Raw genomic sequence first — 17,847 nt, forward strand, 5'->3', positions numbered from 1 at the left:
ACTTGTAAATAATTAAGACAATACGTCTATCTTTTATAATTTTAAGTTGTTTCAAGAACCTTGAAGAATACGAAATATGAATGGAAGTGAGAAGACAGTCCCAGTCCCCCAGTAGACACAGCCATCAGAGAGAGAGAGAGACGCTTGCGCCGTTTACAACTGTGAATCAAAATTACTCTCCGGCTGACCGCTTTCCTGTACATCGTAGAAAGTTGGTCAAAGCCATAATACATAGACAAAGCCACAATTCTTCATCTGCACTTAAATGCGTTATTAACTTCCGCAGAGTTTTGTTATTCTACATTTTGGCAAGACTGAGTGAATACATTGCTGGAAGGAAGGGTTGGACTCCCCACCCTACTGCCAGTAGTTAATTACCTAAAAACCTTGTTAAGTATTGGATGGCCAGTTTCCAGCTGTGCTGAAGGTATTTCCATAGGTAAAGAGCTCAGGTTTGTATGTTAGGAAAAATATAAATGACTTAAATTAGTATTTTTTTTTGTTTTGTAGTCAATTGTAACCAAACCTAGAATGCTACTTATATATCTTCATTGCAGAATTATTGTACTTTATTTTTTAAAAGTTGTCTATGTAAACCTATGCAAATAAAGCTTTAGACTAGTTCTGCAATACATTTTTATTTTGTAATGTTTATGTGAAAGTAGAAATTTAAAAATTACATATTTTTAGTTTATATTAATGTGGAAGTACCCAGAAACATTAGATTTTTTCACACATGTTTTGCTCTGCATTATTCTAACATTTGCATTAAGTCTGTAAGTGCTTAGTGTACAGTCTCATTGATACTGTATTGTGTATAGAAAACATCCATGTGCTGATGGAGATCACATTTCTTTGCCACAGATAACCTCTTTTGTTACGGATGATCTCTGATAATCTGCGAAGGAACGTGTTTTCTTTAGCATCGAGTTAATTTTCCTCAACAACATACTCTAGGTAAGTAATATAAAAGTGAAGTAATTGAAGTTAGAGAGAACGCCCCTAAATTATATTTAGTATTTGATATAAGCTTTGTTGAATCTTTAGTCATTCACAAAAACATTGTTCAAAAGCCAGTTTGTCAGTTATTCACGATGCACTGAATTAAATTTTTGCCAGTTTTCAAATGTTACAGAGACACTGTTTTAAATGTCAACATACCAAAAAGTAGAAATAATCTGATTAGAAATGACACCAGAGTGAGAGTAATATTTTGATTAGTAATTTATCAAACAATGTGTGAAGCATAATATTGCTTTTCACAGATGTAGCTCATGGGTAGATGGGGCCTGCCAAGGCTTAATAACTGATAGTTAAATGGGGCCAGGGTCTGCTGAAACCTAGTCTTCTGCATCTGAGATCTTGCATAAACATTTATATCCAGAGAGTCCTTAATTTGTCCATGTCATAAAGTTTCTAGGTATATTGGTCTTGGTGCCAGCAACTAATGAGTAGCGAATCAAAATGTTGAGCAAATTGATAAGCAATAAGGTGTTGGATTGTGTCACTTGCTTTCTTAATGAAGTAGATGCTAGTGGAGGCATTCATTTAGATTTTAGTGTTCATTTATGGTTTTTCTCCACGATATAAAAGAACCTGCTTGCTAGTCCCTCTTCTGCTTTGCCCACTTGTGCTATTTCTAGTCAGCTGCTTCTTGTCCACACCATCGAGATATTTTAGATCACAGTCTTTTTTTCTACCCATTGAACAGCATGTATCTCCTTTGCTGCGTCATCCTTGAATTGATCCTGCAGAAAAGAGACCTCCAGAAGGATCTTTCCCACCATTATCCCTACATTAAGGGGTCAGTTGCCTGATGCACCTTCTCCACTGCCTCTTATTAAAGACATCATCCTCCACCAAACCTCTTCCCTCCATATCTTCCTTCATTTTATCTCGCCATCTAATTCTCTGTGTCCCTCTCGATATTCTTCCTCCAACAGGCTCTTCCCAAGCCCTCTTCACTCCCTCCCCATCCTCAACACATGCCTGTTCTATCTCAATCGTGTCTCTCTTATCACCTCTGTCATCTTTAGTAAGCCTGTCCTTTTTCTTATTTCATCATTTTCCAAAATCTCAGCCAGTGATATTTCCATAATTCACCTCAGCTTTCTCATCTCTGTTCTCTCAAGCTTTACTTCCTGTTTTCTTCTTAGAGCCCATGTTTCTGATCCATACATTAACACTGGTCTTATACTGTGCTATAGATCTTGACTTTTAGCTTGTTTGGAACTTTCTTATCACATGCTACTCCAGCTACCTCTCTCCACTTCCCAACACAGCTTTTATCCTACTGTCTATTTCGGTCTCATTATCCTCCCTCTTGGCTTAAAGTAGATCCTAAGTTTGTTCCTACACATAATAGAAACCCTCAGTCCTTTACATAAGGAATTACTTTCAACGTAGGCTGGAAATCAGTCATAAGAGAATAACAACAAGGTAGTTAGGCAGTAACTGCTTGTTCACTAGTCGGGAGTCCCACCCGACCAGACGTAAACATTCCACTTTGCTTTCGCCCGCCATTGTGTGCAGACATGCTCTCTGCTCTCTCTGTCATCGAGAATTGTGAGACCTTTCTTTGTTGTGTCTTTGTGAATGATTGTGTTTTGTTTGCTTTTATGATGCAAACCCAAAACTTAGATAAGCCTTGTCGCCCTCCATTCTTGCAACACATTTGCTCTGGAGCGGGGGGCCAGAAATTGCGGTAGTTTCCACTTCAAAGTGGAAATGGACCTTCATGTCCTCTGCATGAAGTGCCGAGGGCGTGAGTGTTCTCTAGATAATACTTGTGATACTTGTATCTCTTGGTATGCAGAGCAGTTGGAGAGATATGAGGGGAGGAAGCAATCTCAGGGGAAGTCTTCCAAGGCTTTCTTGTGGGGCTACGCGGCCCTGTTGACTCCGTTGTTGGCTAATCCTTCGTTTTCCTTTCTCCCTCCTCGTATGCTTCCCCATCTCGCTGTTTCCCCTTCAGAGGAAATGTCTCCGTCTGCTTCTTTGTTTGATTCATTGAACATAGAAGGTGGGGGGAGGCATGCCGACCAGGGGCTGTATTCGGGAGCTTTTGTTCACTCCGGGGGGATCTTTCTCCGCCAAAGGGAACAGGGGTTACCACCACTAACCTGACTTTTGCTCCCTCAGGTGTGTATGTCTCCGCGGTCAGGGATTTGCAACAGGCATGGGTGAAGTTGAGTTTGCCTGGCACTCCTCTCCATGGGCTGATGGATAATTTTTGTCAGCTCCTGTGATTCTTGGTGTGGCTACTGGGACAATGACGACTCTGTCAATGCGTGTGTATGCATCACCACCTCACCTTGTGTATACCCAACATGTTACCACAATAACACCTTCTATGGTCATGTCGTCAGTGCCGTATACTTCAAGGACGGAACCTTTTCTGCCTCCTCCTCCAGGCTATGCAGTCCTCTCTCACCCAGACAACTATGATAGACCCCAGACACTGTCCCCACTGGATCTTCCACCCATCTCTGTTCCCATGCCTGTTGCTGTACCTGTTCCTGACTGTGCAAGTGCTGCTGTGGCGTCAGCGCCCCTGGTGGCACCCTGGATGGGGTATCTGATTGCTGTTCTGAGGAAGTTGATGAAGAAGAAGTCAAAGAAGAAGCGAAAGGTGTCATTGTCTTCGTCATCGTCATCTGCTGCCCCTCCACTTCTGAGACTACCCTGCCGAAGAAGAAGGTTATCTCCCACCTGCCAAGAAGTAGTGTTCCGTGGCTTCTAAGGGTCTGTCTAGCCGTTCCGGTGAGACATGTGGTCCTTCCACTGTTCCTCCCATTGCTTTGGTAGCAGGAACTGCCTTGCCGCCCCCATGGGTGCACAGGGTGGGGACACAGAAGTTTATGCTACGGTTTGTTCGTCTGCACCTAGTCCTAGAGGTTCCTGCCTCTAGGATTGGGACCGTCTCGGGTTTTTGTCCACGAGTTTCCCCCAGTGCACGCTCATCCACAAGTGAGGGTGCAGCTAGAGTTGGTGATGCTGAGTCCACTCACAGTCACGACTCAGGCACGACGCGAAGGAAGGGGTAAGTCGTCCAGGTGACTTATGCCTTGCTGACGATTGCCCACATAGCTATGCTCGGCTCTCAGGGATGACATAATGGTCCCACCGGACTGTGCACGTGTCGAGACTGGTTGGAAGTCCCTTGTTCTCTCCTCTTGAGAGGTTTCGGCCTCTTCGGAGACTGACGCGTCATGGGGACGGTACCCACTCTAGTCATGGTGGTGAACGCTATTCTTCCCCCGATTTACAGTCACGTGAACATGACCCTAATGTCCATGCGTCGAGTAGCACTTCCCCTGACGTGTGAGGATTTCGCTACCATCCTCAGAGGAGTGCTTCTCCACAGGGAAAATACTCCTCTAGACCCGTGAGCCGATCATCACCGCGGGTTGGTGATCATTCACGGCCTGCTCCATCTGCTAGTTCTGCTAGCAGACCGAGGGGGAGCGTTGGATCATCCTCACCTTTCCCTTCAACTTCCTTGGGATACACCAGGAGGAGCGACGCGACCAGGGGGAACCATGGGGAGTGTTATCCTCACAGTTCGGCCATGAGAGTGTATGTTCCCTGTTTGGTCTTAGGACCTGAGATGTCGTACGCTTAATTGGTTCGAGGAGATCATGAACTGTCTGTCAAGGCTCTTCCCTTTGAAGGAAGAGAATCAGGCGAGGGACTCGCCCTGGAAGGACTTGACGGTCCTTCCCCTCGGGACGCAGTCACTCCCGAGATTCAGAGGTCTTTTGCGGAGGTCATTGCGCTGATTCGTCAGCACAATGACCTAGGGGAAGGATAGATGGTAGCTCCCTCTGACTGTCCTTCACAGTTAGAGTCGTTCTGGGGTCCTAATAAGGAACCCAGAGCTTCTGTGGGGTTACCTTGGTCTTCCTTGTCTGAAGGTGTGTTGGGCCAGATGAACAATCTTGTCTCGGGGCAAGAGAGTTCACTTAGGGCCAACAGGTCAGGCAAGCTGTTTCCCCCTCCTCTACCTTGACAGAGGCGATTTTACTTGCCCTCAGAGAACCCTTTGCTGACCAAACAGGTTGACCCAGAGCTAGTACGGCTAACTCCCGGCTTGCCTCATGCTGTGCGAACCAAAGGTTCTCTGACAGAAGGTGCTGCAGAGGCAAGTAGAATCACCTCTGTCGAGGTAAAGGAGGGGGAAGCAGCTTGTCCGATCTGTTGGCCCTAAGTGAACTCTCTTGCCCCGAGACAAGATTGTTCACCAGGCCCAAAACACCTTTGGAGGTTACCGCTATGGCAGCTATCCAGGCCATCTCCTAGTTGGATCTGTGGTCCCTCACAGTATCCAAAGTCACTGCTTCTTTAGGACCAATAGCTTCCAGAGAAGACTCGGCTTTTGGGAGACTTTGTCATTCTGGTGGTAGGGCCATTTCCTACCTGGGCCACCAGACTACAAACCTGTGGGTCAACCTTGTTCTTAGGAGGAGGGATGCTGTCCTAAATCGTATAACCAGGTCAGTCGGCCCAGAGTCGCCTTAGGTTGCTGGGTTCCTCTCTCTTTCCTAGAGAGATGGTGGATGCTGCGGTAGACAAGCATGGAGCTGAAGGCAGCGATCGTCTTGTCCACCAGGCAGTTGCCAAGGCAACCGGGCTGTCTCATGCTTGTAGATGTCCTTCAGGAGGGGTATTTTCTTCCATTCGAGTTGAGCCCACCCTTCACTGGCTGTCCATCCAACTTCAGACATACATCCCTGGTTCTGCCAAGGATATGGCACCGAAAGAAGTGCTATCAATGCTGAGCAAGATAGCTGTGGAAGTCGTTCGAGATCCATCACTAAGGTTCTACAGCCGACTTTTCCAGGTGGAGAAGACTACAGGGGGCTGGAGACCAGTGATAGATCTCTCTCCCCTGAACCGATTCGTTCGCCATACTTGGTTCAAGATGGAGACGACATGTTCCGTGCTCTCCTCTATCAGGGAGAATGACTTTATGCTTTTGGTGGACCTGAAGGATGCATATTTTCAGATACCCATCCAACAGTCCTCCAGGAAGTACCTTTGCTTTATCCTAGAGGGGACGATGTTCCAATTCAGGGCACTTTGTTTCAGACTTTTGCCAGCCGCTCAGATGTTCGCACGAGTGTTCACCTTGGTGTCAGCTTGTGCCCACTTGGTCGGGATATGCCTCTTTAGGTATCTGGACAGCTGGCTAGTCCTGGCAAGCTCGCTCTTGCAGTTGCTATAGGACAGGGATTGACTTCTCAATTTTCGTCACGATCTAGGGATCATGGTAAATTTGAAAAGTCGGATCTCATTCCCAACCAGAGGATAAAATACCTGGGAATGCTGATCGACACGGAAGCAGCACGAGTCTTCCCCACAGACTCGAGGATCAGCAAATTCAGGAAGGCAGTTTAACTGTTTGTCTTGACAGGAACAGCTAATTCAGCTTTGGCAGGTCGTGATAGGCCACCTGTCATCACTAGAGAAGTTAGTCCCTCACAGGCGTTTTCACCTGCGGTCTCTGCAATGGAGACTGAAGGAGTGTTGGTTACAAGCTCGGGATCCTCAATCATTCCTCATTCCTCTAACAGAGGAAGTGAGGAAGGATTTAGCCTGGTGCCTAGACGACTGGAAACTCTTAATAGGAGTGGAGTTGCACACTCCCCCTCCAGACATGCTTCTGTTCTTGGATGCATCGAATGAGGGTTCAGGCGCACACCTGGAGGAGTTGCTGACTGCAGGGGTGTGGAATCGACATGACTAGCACCTTCATATCAACGTTCTGGAACTAAAGGCAGCTTTCTTAGCCCTCCAAGAGTTCCGGGATAGATTGATGGGACACTCCATGGTGTTGATGAGCGACACCATAGTGGTGGACATATGTCAGCAGACAGATAGGCCTGGTGTCTCTTCCATTGCATCAGTTGACAGTGCAGGTGCACAAGTGGGCTGCAGCACACTCAGTATAGCTGTCAGCCAAATACATTCAAGGCAACAGGAATGTAGTGGGAGACAAGCTCAGCCGTCAGAATCAGGTGATAGGGACCGAATGGTTTTACACCCAGATGTGGCAGAAAGGCCGTTCAACCTATGGGGTTGTCCAGTGGTAGACCTGTTCACTACCTGGCACAACAGAAAACTTCCAGTTTTCTTCGCTGTCGTGCCAGACCCATGGGCAGCTGCAGAGGACGCGATCCAACATCCGTGGGACAACTTCGAAGTGCTGGTCACCAGCAATCCTCGGATGATCCTGGTGGCTCATATCCTGACCTGTTGGCTCTTCTCTCCGGGGCACCACGAGAGATTCCCCCGTGGCACAACATTCTGTGTCAACCGCACATAGAATGGTACCACTTGGCAGTACGGTCCCTGTGTCTTCATGGCTGGCAGTTATTCAGGCTATCCACCATCTCTTGCAAGAAAGAGGATTTTCTCGCCGAGCAGCAACAGAGATGGTGGGATACTGCAGACAGTCCTCTGCAGAAGTGTACCAGGGAAAATGGTCCATCTTCTGTGATTGGTGTCCGCTCAAAGCCACTTTTCAACAGATCGTGGATTTCCTAGTCTTTCTTCGCCAAGAGAAGCTCCTCTCTGCCTCTGCAGTTAAGGGCTACAGGTCTGCCTTGGCCTTGGTCCTGAAACTGCAAGGAGTGGATGTTTCCTTTTCAATGGAAATATCTCTTCTTAGGAGGAAGGAGCTTGATTCGTGAACCGTACGAGCCTCTCTGAGAGCCATCAGACAGTGATCTAACCCTTAAGACCATCTTTTTTCTGGCCCTGGCATCAACGAAGAGACTAAGTGAGTTTCATGGTCTCTCTTACAATGTTAAACATTTGAGGGGATGGGGATCTCTTATGCTCGATTTCATCCCCAATTTTGTAGTGAAGACTAAGAATCCTTTGGTCCCTGATGATAGATTCGAGTCCTTTACGATCCCCTCCCTAGAGGACTTTTGCGGAAATGACCCAGACGAGACGCTAGTTTGTCCCATTAGAGTGCTACGGCGCTATATGAAGAGAACTCAGCATGTCCGGCCTGAGTGTCAACTCCTCTTCATTAGCACCAGGTTGACCAAGAAAGAGGTGTCTAAACACTACCTCTTTTTGGCTTCGTGAGGTGATCAGGAAAGCATACTCCTCGAAAGGGAGGTTTGACACCTTTCGTCCGAGAGCCCACAGAGTCAGAGGTACTAGTCCTACCCTTGCGTTCTGCAAGAACCTGTCAGTTTCACAGGTACACAAGGCAGGGGTTTGGTCCAACCACACCACCTTCACCTCCTTCTAACTTTAGGATATTGCCCATAGGCCCTTGGATACCTTTTCCTTGGGACCTGTGGTGGCTGCTCAACAAGTTGTGTAGCTTACCCAACTCCTCTGACTGGATAAAGTTACATCTCGTCTTGTGTAAATGTATGAATGGTTGCGAATGAGTGTGTGACTAGCTTCTCTTCCTCCTTCATTCTTCTTTCTTCCTATGGGCAGAGAGCTGCAGTCGTCACATGCTGGAAAGGGCAGTCGATGCAGGTAAGCTATATTACTAAGTTCCTTTCTTTCCCTTTCATTAGGGTATAGAAGCACATATCCGTCCCTTCCCTAACAAGGGGGAAGAGGACATTGTCATAAGACAAACCCAATACTTGTATATTTGTCTTCTTACTTCCGACTATAAGTTCTTGTTTGCTATTCATAAGAGGAATTTGGCTCCCTCTTATGAATTGGTCCAGAGGTCTGGCCATTGGTCTCGCAGTTCTCATACCTCGATCAATTGGACAGAGGCAAGATTCCCCCCCTCCCCCCCCACCACCCCTTGGTCATATGACCAGGGTGGTAATCTTGGTTGGGTGAACACCAGTCTGTTCACAAGACTCTATCAGATTTCACCAACCAATCAGTGAGTCTTCCTTATGTAATTATGTAAAGGACCGATGGTTTGTATTACGTGTAGGATCAAATCACAACTTTTAAAAGTAAATTATATTTTTTCTAACTATACAAACTTGAGGTCCTTTGCATTTTTGCCCACCTCATGCCACCCCTCAATCTGTTCCCGGGCCTAAAGCAAATTGGAAAGTTTACGTCTGGTCGGGCGGGACTCCCAACTATCGGACAAGCAGGTGCCGCCTAACTACCTTGTTGTTATTCTCTTACAACCTCAGGTGTGTATAGTTAGGAAAATACAATTTAATTGTAAAAATTGTGATATTTAAACTTCTCCTCCTGTTTTATAATTGAGCCTCTTCTTTTTTGTATTACTTTTCTGCCTCAAACTTCTATACTGCTCACCAAAACTTGTTTTTTACATGGAACTTACCCAGTAATTATATAGCTAAGAGCTTCCTACCTACGGCAGCCTAACAATTGAAAATCTACGGTAGCGCAAATGCTGGTTACGGTTTAGCTGGAATGCCCCGCCCACTACCGGGGCTTATATAGGGAACAACTTGGCAGAGAGCTTCAATTCGTATTCTGCCGGCTCCCGGTGAACATCAGTAGTTTTAGGCAGCCTTCATCAGCGTATTGTGTTGATGAGCTCAGAGTTCTTGGTGAAGTTCTCTGTTTTGTTTTGTGATAGCACATTCTTTCAAATATGTTTGATTGTATGAGAACTAGTGTTTGGTTTTGTGTGGATGATTTTAAGACCAGGTTAGCTAAATCTTGTGATGATCCACATACCAGATGTAGTAAATGTAGAGGTCAAGAGTGCAAGAAAGAAATCACTTGTGCTGAATGTTGTGAATGGGATGACAAGCAATGGTAAATTTTTAGGTCCCATCAGGACAAGATGGATAAGAACAGAAAGAGAAGAGCAGCTGTTAGGGCTGAAATTAAATCTAGTTTAGATGATGTTCAGGCTGCTGAATTAGTAGAAGATGGCATGATTGTTTTGCCTGTAATTCCTGTTGCTTCTTCAGTCCTTTCTCCTCCTGCTCTCTTTGCCATTAACTCCTATTCCAGGCTTGCTTACTCCTGATCCCAACACCATTGCAGCCTCGAGTCAGAATTTGAATTTTTAGCAGGTATGATGATGGAACTTGGTGCTTCTGTTAAAGCCTTAATGGAAAAAGGCAATCAATATAGTGTTAGTGCAGTGCACAGTGATTGTGTAGAGGTGGCTGTCTGGCCCACCGGTGCTCCTAGATGAATATCACCGTCCCGCTCCCCCACACCGGGGAGAAGACATACCAGAGGTCTAAGGGAGACTAGTGGCATTGTCGACAGAGCGCCGCTGGAAAGGTGTCTCTTATGGTGTTCATGATCTGTCAGAGTCAGACGGCTCGACTCCCAACAAGAGTTGTCATGAGCAGTTTCAAGATGTTTCACGCCCCCTCAAGGGGCAGCCCAAGGATATGGATAAGTCTCCTCCTCCTTCTAAGAGGACTAAAGACAATGTCCTCTGTCTGCAACCTTCGGGCAGTTATGCGATGTTGCCTCCTGCTCCATCGGCTCCTCTCCCTCGTTCTGCCTGGGACAGCCCGGAGTCGTTCCCTTGCTTGGATCTTCAGGGCAAATTTTGTCGGCCTCAAAATCCCAACCTGTCCTGGATTTACCTTGGACTCTTGGACATAGCGCTCCAGAACCCGTACGGGGCTCTTGTTCGGCTGAACATTCGGCACCAGTTGGTATGCCCCCGTCTTCCCCAACAGCTGAGTTAAGCGCGGTTTTGCCTCGCTCTCGGTCGTATTCTTCAACTCCCGATTCTTTGCTCACTCCACTTAACCCTCTTACGCCGAAGCCCTAAAAATCAAAACGTCTCCCGTATGCCGGGCCCGGTTTGGAGTGAGCGCGGAAGTGGAAAAAATAATTTTTTCAAAAAATCACAGCGCGTGTAGTTTTGAAGATTAAGAGTTCATTTTTGGCTCCTTTTTTTGTCATTGCCTGAAGTTTAGAATGCAACCATCAGAAATGAAAAATAATATCATTATCATATGTAAATAATGCGATATATGGTAGCAAAAAAAAAAAATTCATACATAATTGTATTCAAATCACGCTGTGCAGAAAACGGTCAAAGCTAACCAGTTACTTTTTTTTGCGTTGTATTGTACACTAAATTGCAATCATTTTGATATATAATACATTGTAAAACAATAAAAGCAACATCGGAAAAATATTATCACAAAATGATGTACGAATTCGTAATGCGCGGACGCAAAAAAATATTTTTTTCAAAAATTCACCGTAAATCACAATATTGTTCTAGAGACTTCCAATTTGTTTCAGAATTAAGAAGAATGATTGAATATTATGATACTGCAAGAGTTTTAGATTAAAATTGCAGATTTTGACCATTTCGGACGAGTTATAGTTGACCTAATGTCGAAATTTTTATATATTTTTTTTATATGGACATATTTCGGAAATGGAAACAGCTACAACCTTTCATTATTTTTTGTTGTATTCTTCATGAATTTGCGCACATTTTGATATATGAAACTCTATAAAACGGCTAATATGAAAAGGAGCAAATATTAGGATAATGCGATCTACGCATTTCGGAGATTTTCGGCCGCGAAGCGGCGCGCGGACGGAAGAAAGATATTTTTTCAGAAATTCACCATAATTCACAATATTGTTCTAGAGACTTCAAATTTGTTTCAAAATGAAGATAAATAAATGAATATTACTAAGCCGTAAGAGATTTAGCTTACAATTACGTTTTTTTGTTTTTGACCATTTCAATTGTGTCAAAGTTGACCGTACGTAGTATTTTTTCCAATTATCGTAATTATATGCAGATATTTCAGAAATGAGAAAAGAGCTACAACCTCTTTAATTATTTTTTTTGTTGTATTCTTCATGAATTTACGCACATTATGATATATAAAACTGTATAAAACGGCTAATATGAAAAGGAGCAAATATTAGGATAATGCGATCTACGCATTTCGGAGATTTTCGGCCGCGAAACGGCGTGCGGAGGGAAGAAAGATATTTTTTTCAGAAATTCACCATAAATCACAATATTGTTCTAGAGACTTCAAATTTGTTTCAAAATGAAGATAAATAAATGAATATTACTAGGCCGTAAGAGATTTAGCTTACTATTACGTTTTTCGACCATTTCGATTGCGTCAAAGTTGACCGTACGTAGTTTTTTTTCCAATTATCGTAATTTATATGCAGATATTTCAGATATGAAAAAAGCTACAACCTTTAATTATTTTTTGTTGTATTTGTCATGAATTTGCGCACATTTTGATATATAAAACTCTATAAAACGGCTAATATGAAAAGGAGCAAATATTAGGATAATGCGATCTACGCATTTCGGAGATTTTCAGCCGCGAAGCGGCGAGCGGAGGGAAGAAAGATATTTTTTTCAGAAATTCGCCATACTCACAATATTGTTCTAGAGACTTCAAATTTGTTTCAAAATTAAGATAATAAATAAATGAATATTACTAGACCATAAGAGATTTAGCTTACAATTACGTTTTTCGACCATTTCGATTGCGTCAAATTTGACCGTATGTAGTTTTTTTTCCAATTATCGTAAATTATATGCAGATATTTCAGAAATGAGAAAAGCTACAACCTTTAATTATTTTTTGTTGTATTTGTCATGAATTTTCACACATTTTGATATATAAAACTGTATAAAACGGCTAATATGAAAAGGAGAGAATATTAGGATAATGCGATCTATGCATTTCGGAGATTTTCGGCCGCGAAGCGGCGCGTGGAGGGAAGAAAGATATTTTTTTCAGAAATTCACCATAAATCACGATATTGTTCTAGAGACTTCAAATCTGTTTCAAAATTAAGATAAATAAATGAATATTACTAGGTCGTAAGAGATTTAGCTTACAATTACGTTTTTCGACCATTTCCATTGCATCAAATTGACCGTACATAGTTTTTTTTCCAATTATCGTAATTTATATGCAGGTATTTCAGAAATGAGAAAAGCTACAAGCTTTAATTATTTTTTGTTGTATTCTTCATGAATTTACGCACATTTTGATATATGAAACTGTTATAATAAAAACGGCTAATATGAAAAGGAGCAAATATTAGATAATGCGATCTCGTATTTCGGAGATTTTTCGGCCGCGAAGCGGCGCGCGGAGGGAAGAAAGATATTTTTTTTAAAAATTCACCATAAATCACAATATTGTTCTAGAGACTTCAAATTTGTTTCAAAATGAATATAAATAAATGAATAGTACTAGGCCGTAAGAGATTTAGCTTACAATTGCGTTTTTTTGACCATTTCGATTACGTCAAAGTTGACCATATGTAGTTTTTTTTCCAATTATCGTAATTTATATGCAGATATTTCAGATATGAGAAAAGCTACAACCTTTAATTATTTTTTGTTGTATTCTTCATGAATTTGCGCACATTTTGATATATAAAACTCTATAAAACGGCTAATATGAAAAGGAGCAAATATTAGGATAATACGATCTACGCATTTCGGAGATTTTCGGCCGCGAAGCGGCGCGCGGAGGGAAGAAAGATATTTTTTTCAAAAATTCACCATAAATCACAATATTGTTCTAGAGACTTCAAATTTATTTCAAAATGAAGATAAATAAATGAAGATTACTAGACTGTTATGTATTTTGCTTACCCAAAAATACCAACATAAAAAAAAATAAAGATATATATATTATATAAATATATAAAATATATATAATATATCTATATAATATATATAATAAGTATATATATATATATATATATTATATATATAATATATATATATATATATATATCTATATATAGATATATCTATTATATAATATATAATATAAATTATATATTATATAATATATATATATATTTATATATAATAATATATTATATATATTATATATATATCATATATATATAGATATATATATATATATATATATAGATATATATATTTATATATATATTATATATATATATATATATATATATATGTGTGTGTGTGTGTGTGTGTGTGTGTTTCTTTATTTATTACATTTTCCGATTCTGGTACGAATACTAAATAAATAAAAGGAATGCAGGTGACACTTTTCTTTTTGCATACAATGAAATATCGTATTCATGCATAGATACTGAGATATAAAAACTTGAAAATAAATAAAAAAAATAAATATAAAACAAATGCAGAATACTCACTCCTGATCCTGACTCTTCGTTCTGTTCTTGTTTTCTCCCTCCTCCATTGAAGAGTCTTGCATTTTTTTCCTCTCGACATGACGAGGTACAGGTGGAGGAGGGAGACGCGCGCCCTTACGGCCGCTGGGATAGGGCGCGGTTCCGTGCGCCCTTCCTTGACCGCCGCTGAGTCGCACTCCAATAGAAGACCGCACGTGTGGTATTTGCGTTCACACTCCCCGAACCTGCATAGAGCTATCTTGCAGGTGCGACAGAAGAACCGGTGTCTCTCTTCTGCCATTCATATGGCACACCCGGCACCGTTTCTGCCTGCGCCCTTCTAGGAGATCCAATGTGTGATCCCATCGCATCAGCCGACACGGAGGGTCCACTACCCAACGAGAAGCGGGCGCGGTGGGGCTGTCAGCAGGGGCGGCAGCAGCAGGGGCGTACAGCAGCGGCGGCAGGGGCAGGGGCGTCAGCAGCAGGGCGTCGCAGCAGGGGCGGCGGCAGCAGGGGCGTCAGCCAGCGGGGCGTCGGCAGCAGGGATGACCGAAGTAGGCACCCCTAAGGTCTGCCCTTTCCTCTATGGGTAGATCTATAGCTCGGGGCTAGGGGGCCAGGGGGCCAGAATGGAAGGCCACTCATTGGGATCAAAGTTGATGAGGGCTTCCCCGGCTGCCTCGAGGAACTGTCAGTGGCTCATCCTCCGTAGATCGGGACCGTAGTACCCACAGTAGAGTACGTAGGCATTTTGGAGGGCCAACTGCAGAATGTATTTCAGGAGCTTTTGGGTCCATCTCCTGGTTCTCCTGGCGAAGGGATAATATTGGATGAGTTGATCAAAGAGATCAACTCCTCCCATGTGCCTATTGTAGTGCCCAATGACGGTAGGGCGCTCTACACGAAACTGCTCATACTCAACTCGGCCCTGTCGACGCGTCTTCTTCCGCTGCACGATCTCCTCTTGGACAGGTTCATGGCTTGTCGTAATCATGGGGACGAGTCGGACACCCTTCCAACAGATGACGAAGACAGCTCCCTTCCGCCGCCACTGTGTCTTTCCTCTTGCCAGATGTTGCTGATGGCTAGCGTACCTCTTGAGGGAATTCGGGGCCCCACGCACCAACCAAAGGGTACCACTGACGTGAACACCTGCATCATACAGTTCCTGGGCCAGGGATACCGAGTTATAATAATTATCCATAAACAGGTGGTATCCCTGGTTACGGAAACGATCCACAAGCCCGAAAACAGTTTCATGCATCGTGGAGAAGACCCCGGAATACACCGAAAAGTCCATGACGTAGCCAGTGTTGGCCTCGGTAATAAAAAAAAATTTCACGCCATATTTCTTCGGCTTCTTGGGGTTATACACTTTGATGCTTAGACGTCCTTTGTAAGGCATCATCCCCTCATCTAAAGAAAGGTTCTTTCCAGGAATCACGAGAGTTTTACAGCGTTCAAGAATATATTCCAACACTGGGCGCACTAAAATGAGGCGATCAGAGTTATTCCGGGGTATGGCCCTTCGGTTGAAGGCGTTGAAATATCTGTCTAACGCCAGGAAAGTATCACGGGGCATAATGCCGGGCACATTGGGCGTACTTAAAAAAAAAATTACGCCTCCAATACATCCTGACGTCGGCAGCAGGAATCAATCCAAAAAAAACGTGGAGCCCTAAAAAATGCGCCATGTCAGGGAGGTTGCAGCCTCGCCAGTGATATGATAATGTCGTGCGTAGTTCATCACGGCAATACCTGGCGTAGTCCGCCGTCTCTGCTACCAGGTACTCCAGCAATTCCCGCGTAAGGAAAAGCTGAACAAAACCCAGAGCAGTCAGGGGAACAGGTACGGTGAGCCCAGGATTTGCCGTAAATGGATGCATGGTAGGTGGTGTGGGGTCCTCTGTCCACCCATCGTCGCTCTCGGACGACCCTAGGCTAGCACGACTATCCGACCTTCTACGTGCCCCTGCGCGCGCGGGCACGAGCGCGGGCACGATTTCCCACACGAACCCCCCTCACTGGCCCATCTCCCTCACTCAAGCCTTCGCTTTCTGTATCCCCATCATCATCGCCAACAAAACTTGATCCTAAATCATCGTCCTCCCCCTCCTCAGATTCCCCCTCATAAGCACTAAACCTACTAAATTCTAGTTCACTTTCGGGATGTGACCCTCGAACGGACATTGGGGGCAAATAATCCTCGTCATCACTATGATCGGGAGTAATGTCCTCGTCACTGGATGACCAACCGCCATCAAAATGTGGACTTGCCAAATGCTCTCGATCGAGCTCCGATAAATAATCGTCAATGTCCCTTGGTTTGAGCCCTCCCAAATTCCTACGAATGCCCCTAAGGACGGCACGATGCTTCCTTGGGGTTACTAACGGCAAATGAGACACATTCGAAGCACTTTCATCGACACGTGGTCGCACAGAACGGCGTTGAGGAGCGAGGTCAGGTTGGGTGCTGGGTCCTTCGCCAGCATCCAAGTCCAAAACTCTTCTAACACGATCCCTTCCGACGGGTAAAACGCGCCTTTCGCGTCATACGACGGTCAGACATCTCTATGAACGTTCTGTACCAACACAAATGTTCAAAGTCTCGCACAAGCTCAGTCAAACACGATTGCGGCAAAAGATCGCTGACGGATGATGCTACGATGATGCTGGCTGGAGCGAGAAGGAAGGATTCCGCGCATGCGCACTTGGGTCACGCTTTGAAACAAAATAACACCTCGATCCGTGAACTCCCAGCATCCCCCAAGGCGCGTGATTCAAAAGTTTTCGGCTGGTAGGCCTATAAGTATTTTTCCGCGAATTTTAAAAAAAACTTTTTTGAGTCGACGTATGGTACGTCCAATCGGCATACGGGAGACATTTTGACTCGACGTTTAATACGTCCAATCGGCGTAAGAGGGTTAAACAACAGATGGATGATATCATGTCTCTTTTGCAGAAAGCTCCAACACATTCCAAAATGGAAGATGTGGCATTACCGCCTATCTCTTCAGATGAGGAGGAAGAGGAACAGGATGCATCTCGTTTGTCTTCCTATTCCATGTTGTTGAGCTATTTTCTTAACAACTTTCCAGATTTTTTCTATCCTGCAGCTCCAGTATCCCCAGCTTTGACTTTCCTCATGAGGAAACCCGCTTCAGACAGTTTGGCCTTATCCGAGTTAGTTCTCTCTTCATCAATGAAGATAGTTTGGAGAGACGTGGACTTCTGGTTAGCTTTGAAGAGAGAGATGAGTAAAGCTTCTTTTGCTTTCCCTCCACGCAAGTTGATGAAGAAGAGTTACCGATTTCACGACACTAGGGAACTCCTTCTCTGGGAGTATCTGCCTCCCCCCAGGGTGACTTCTCGGGCTTCGGTGACTTTGCTAGGCATCCTGCTTTTATCATCGGCTAAAGTCATGCTCTTGTCCTTAGGAATGAATCACCTTACTAGGAGTTTATTCAAAGTTTTAGAAGTATATAGCTTCTTAGATTTGACTATTGGGCCATTAGCGAGGAAGATAGAAGATGGCCCAGTGATTGCTGAAGACGTCACAGAAGACTTGTTTGGGGTCTTGTCATGCATGGGCAAGGCTATTAGAGACAGATCGGCAGAGTTAGCATCTCTTTTCTTGTTGTGTATCCTGAAGAAGAGGGAGTTGTGGTGTTCCTTCACTACCAAAGGCATGACTACAACACAAAAGTCTGCATTACTTTTTGCCCTGCTAGACAAGGAGCACCTGTTCCCGTAAGATTTAGTGCA

At 44.0% G+C, this 17,847-nt stretch overlaps 1 protein-coding gene across 2 annotated transcripts in view; it reads left to right on the top strand.

Annotated features, from left to right (window-relative positions):
* Positions 1-710: 710 nt before the first annotated feature.
* The window catches only part of LOC135204739 (gastrula zinc finger protein XlCGF7.1-like), a 61,821-nt gene continuing 44,684 nt past the window's right edge, over positions 711-17,847 (top strand). For both annotated transcript variants that reach the window (XR_010312321.1, XM_064234896.1), the window contains exon 1: positions 711-957. The gene's annotated coding sequence lies outside the window, so the exon portion shown is untranslated. The remainder of the gene's footprint in view (positions 958-17,847) is intronic.

The sequence above is a fragment of the Macrobrachium nipponense genome, chromosome 47 (genome assembly GCF_015104395.2).
Source record: "Macrobrachium nipponense isolate FS-2020 chromosome 47, ASM1510439v2, whole genome shotgun sequence".
NCBI classification, from domain to species: domain Eukaryota; kingdom Metazoa; phylum Arthropoda; class Malacostraca; order Decapoda; family Palaemonidae; genus Macrobrachium; species Macrobrachium nipponense.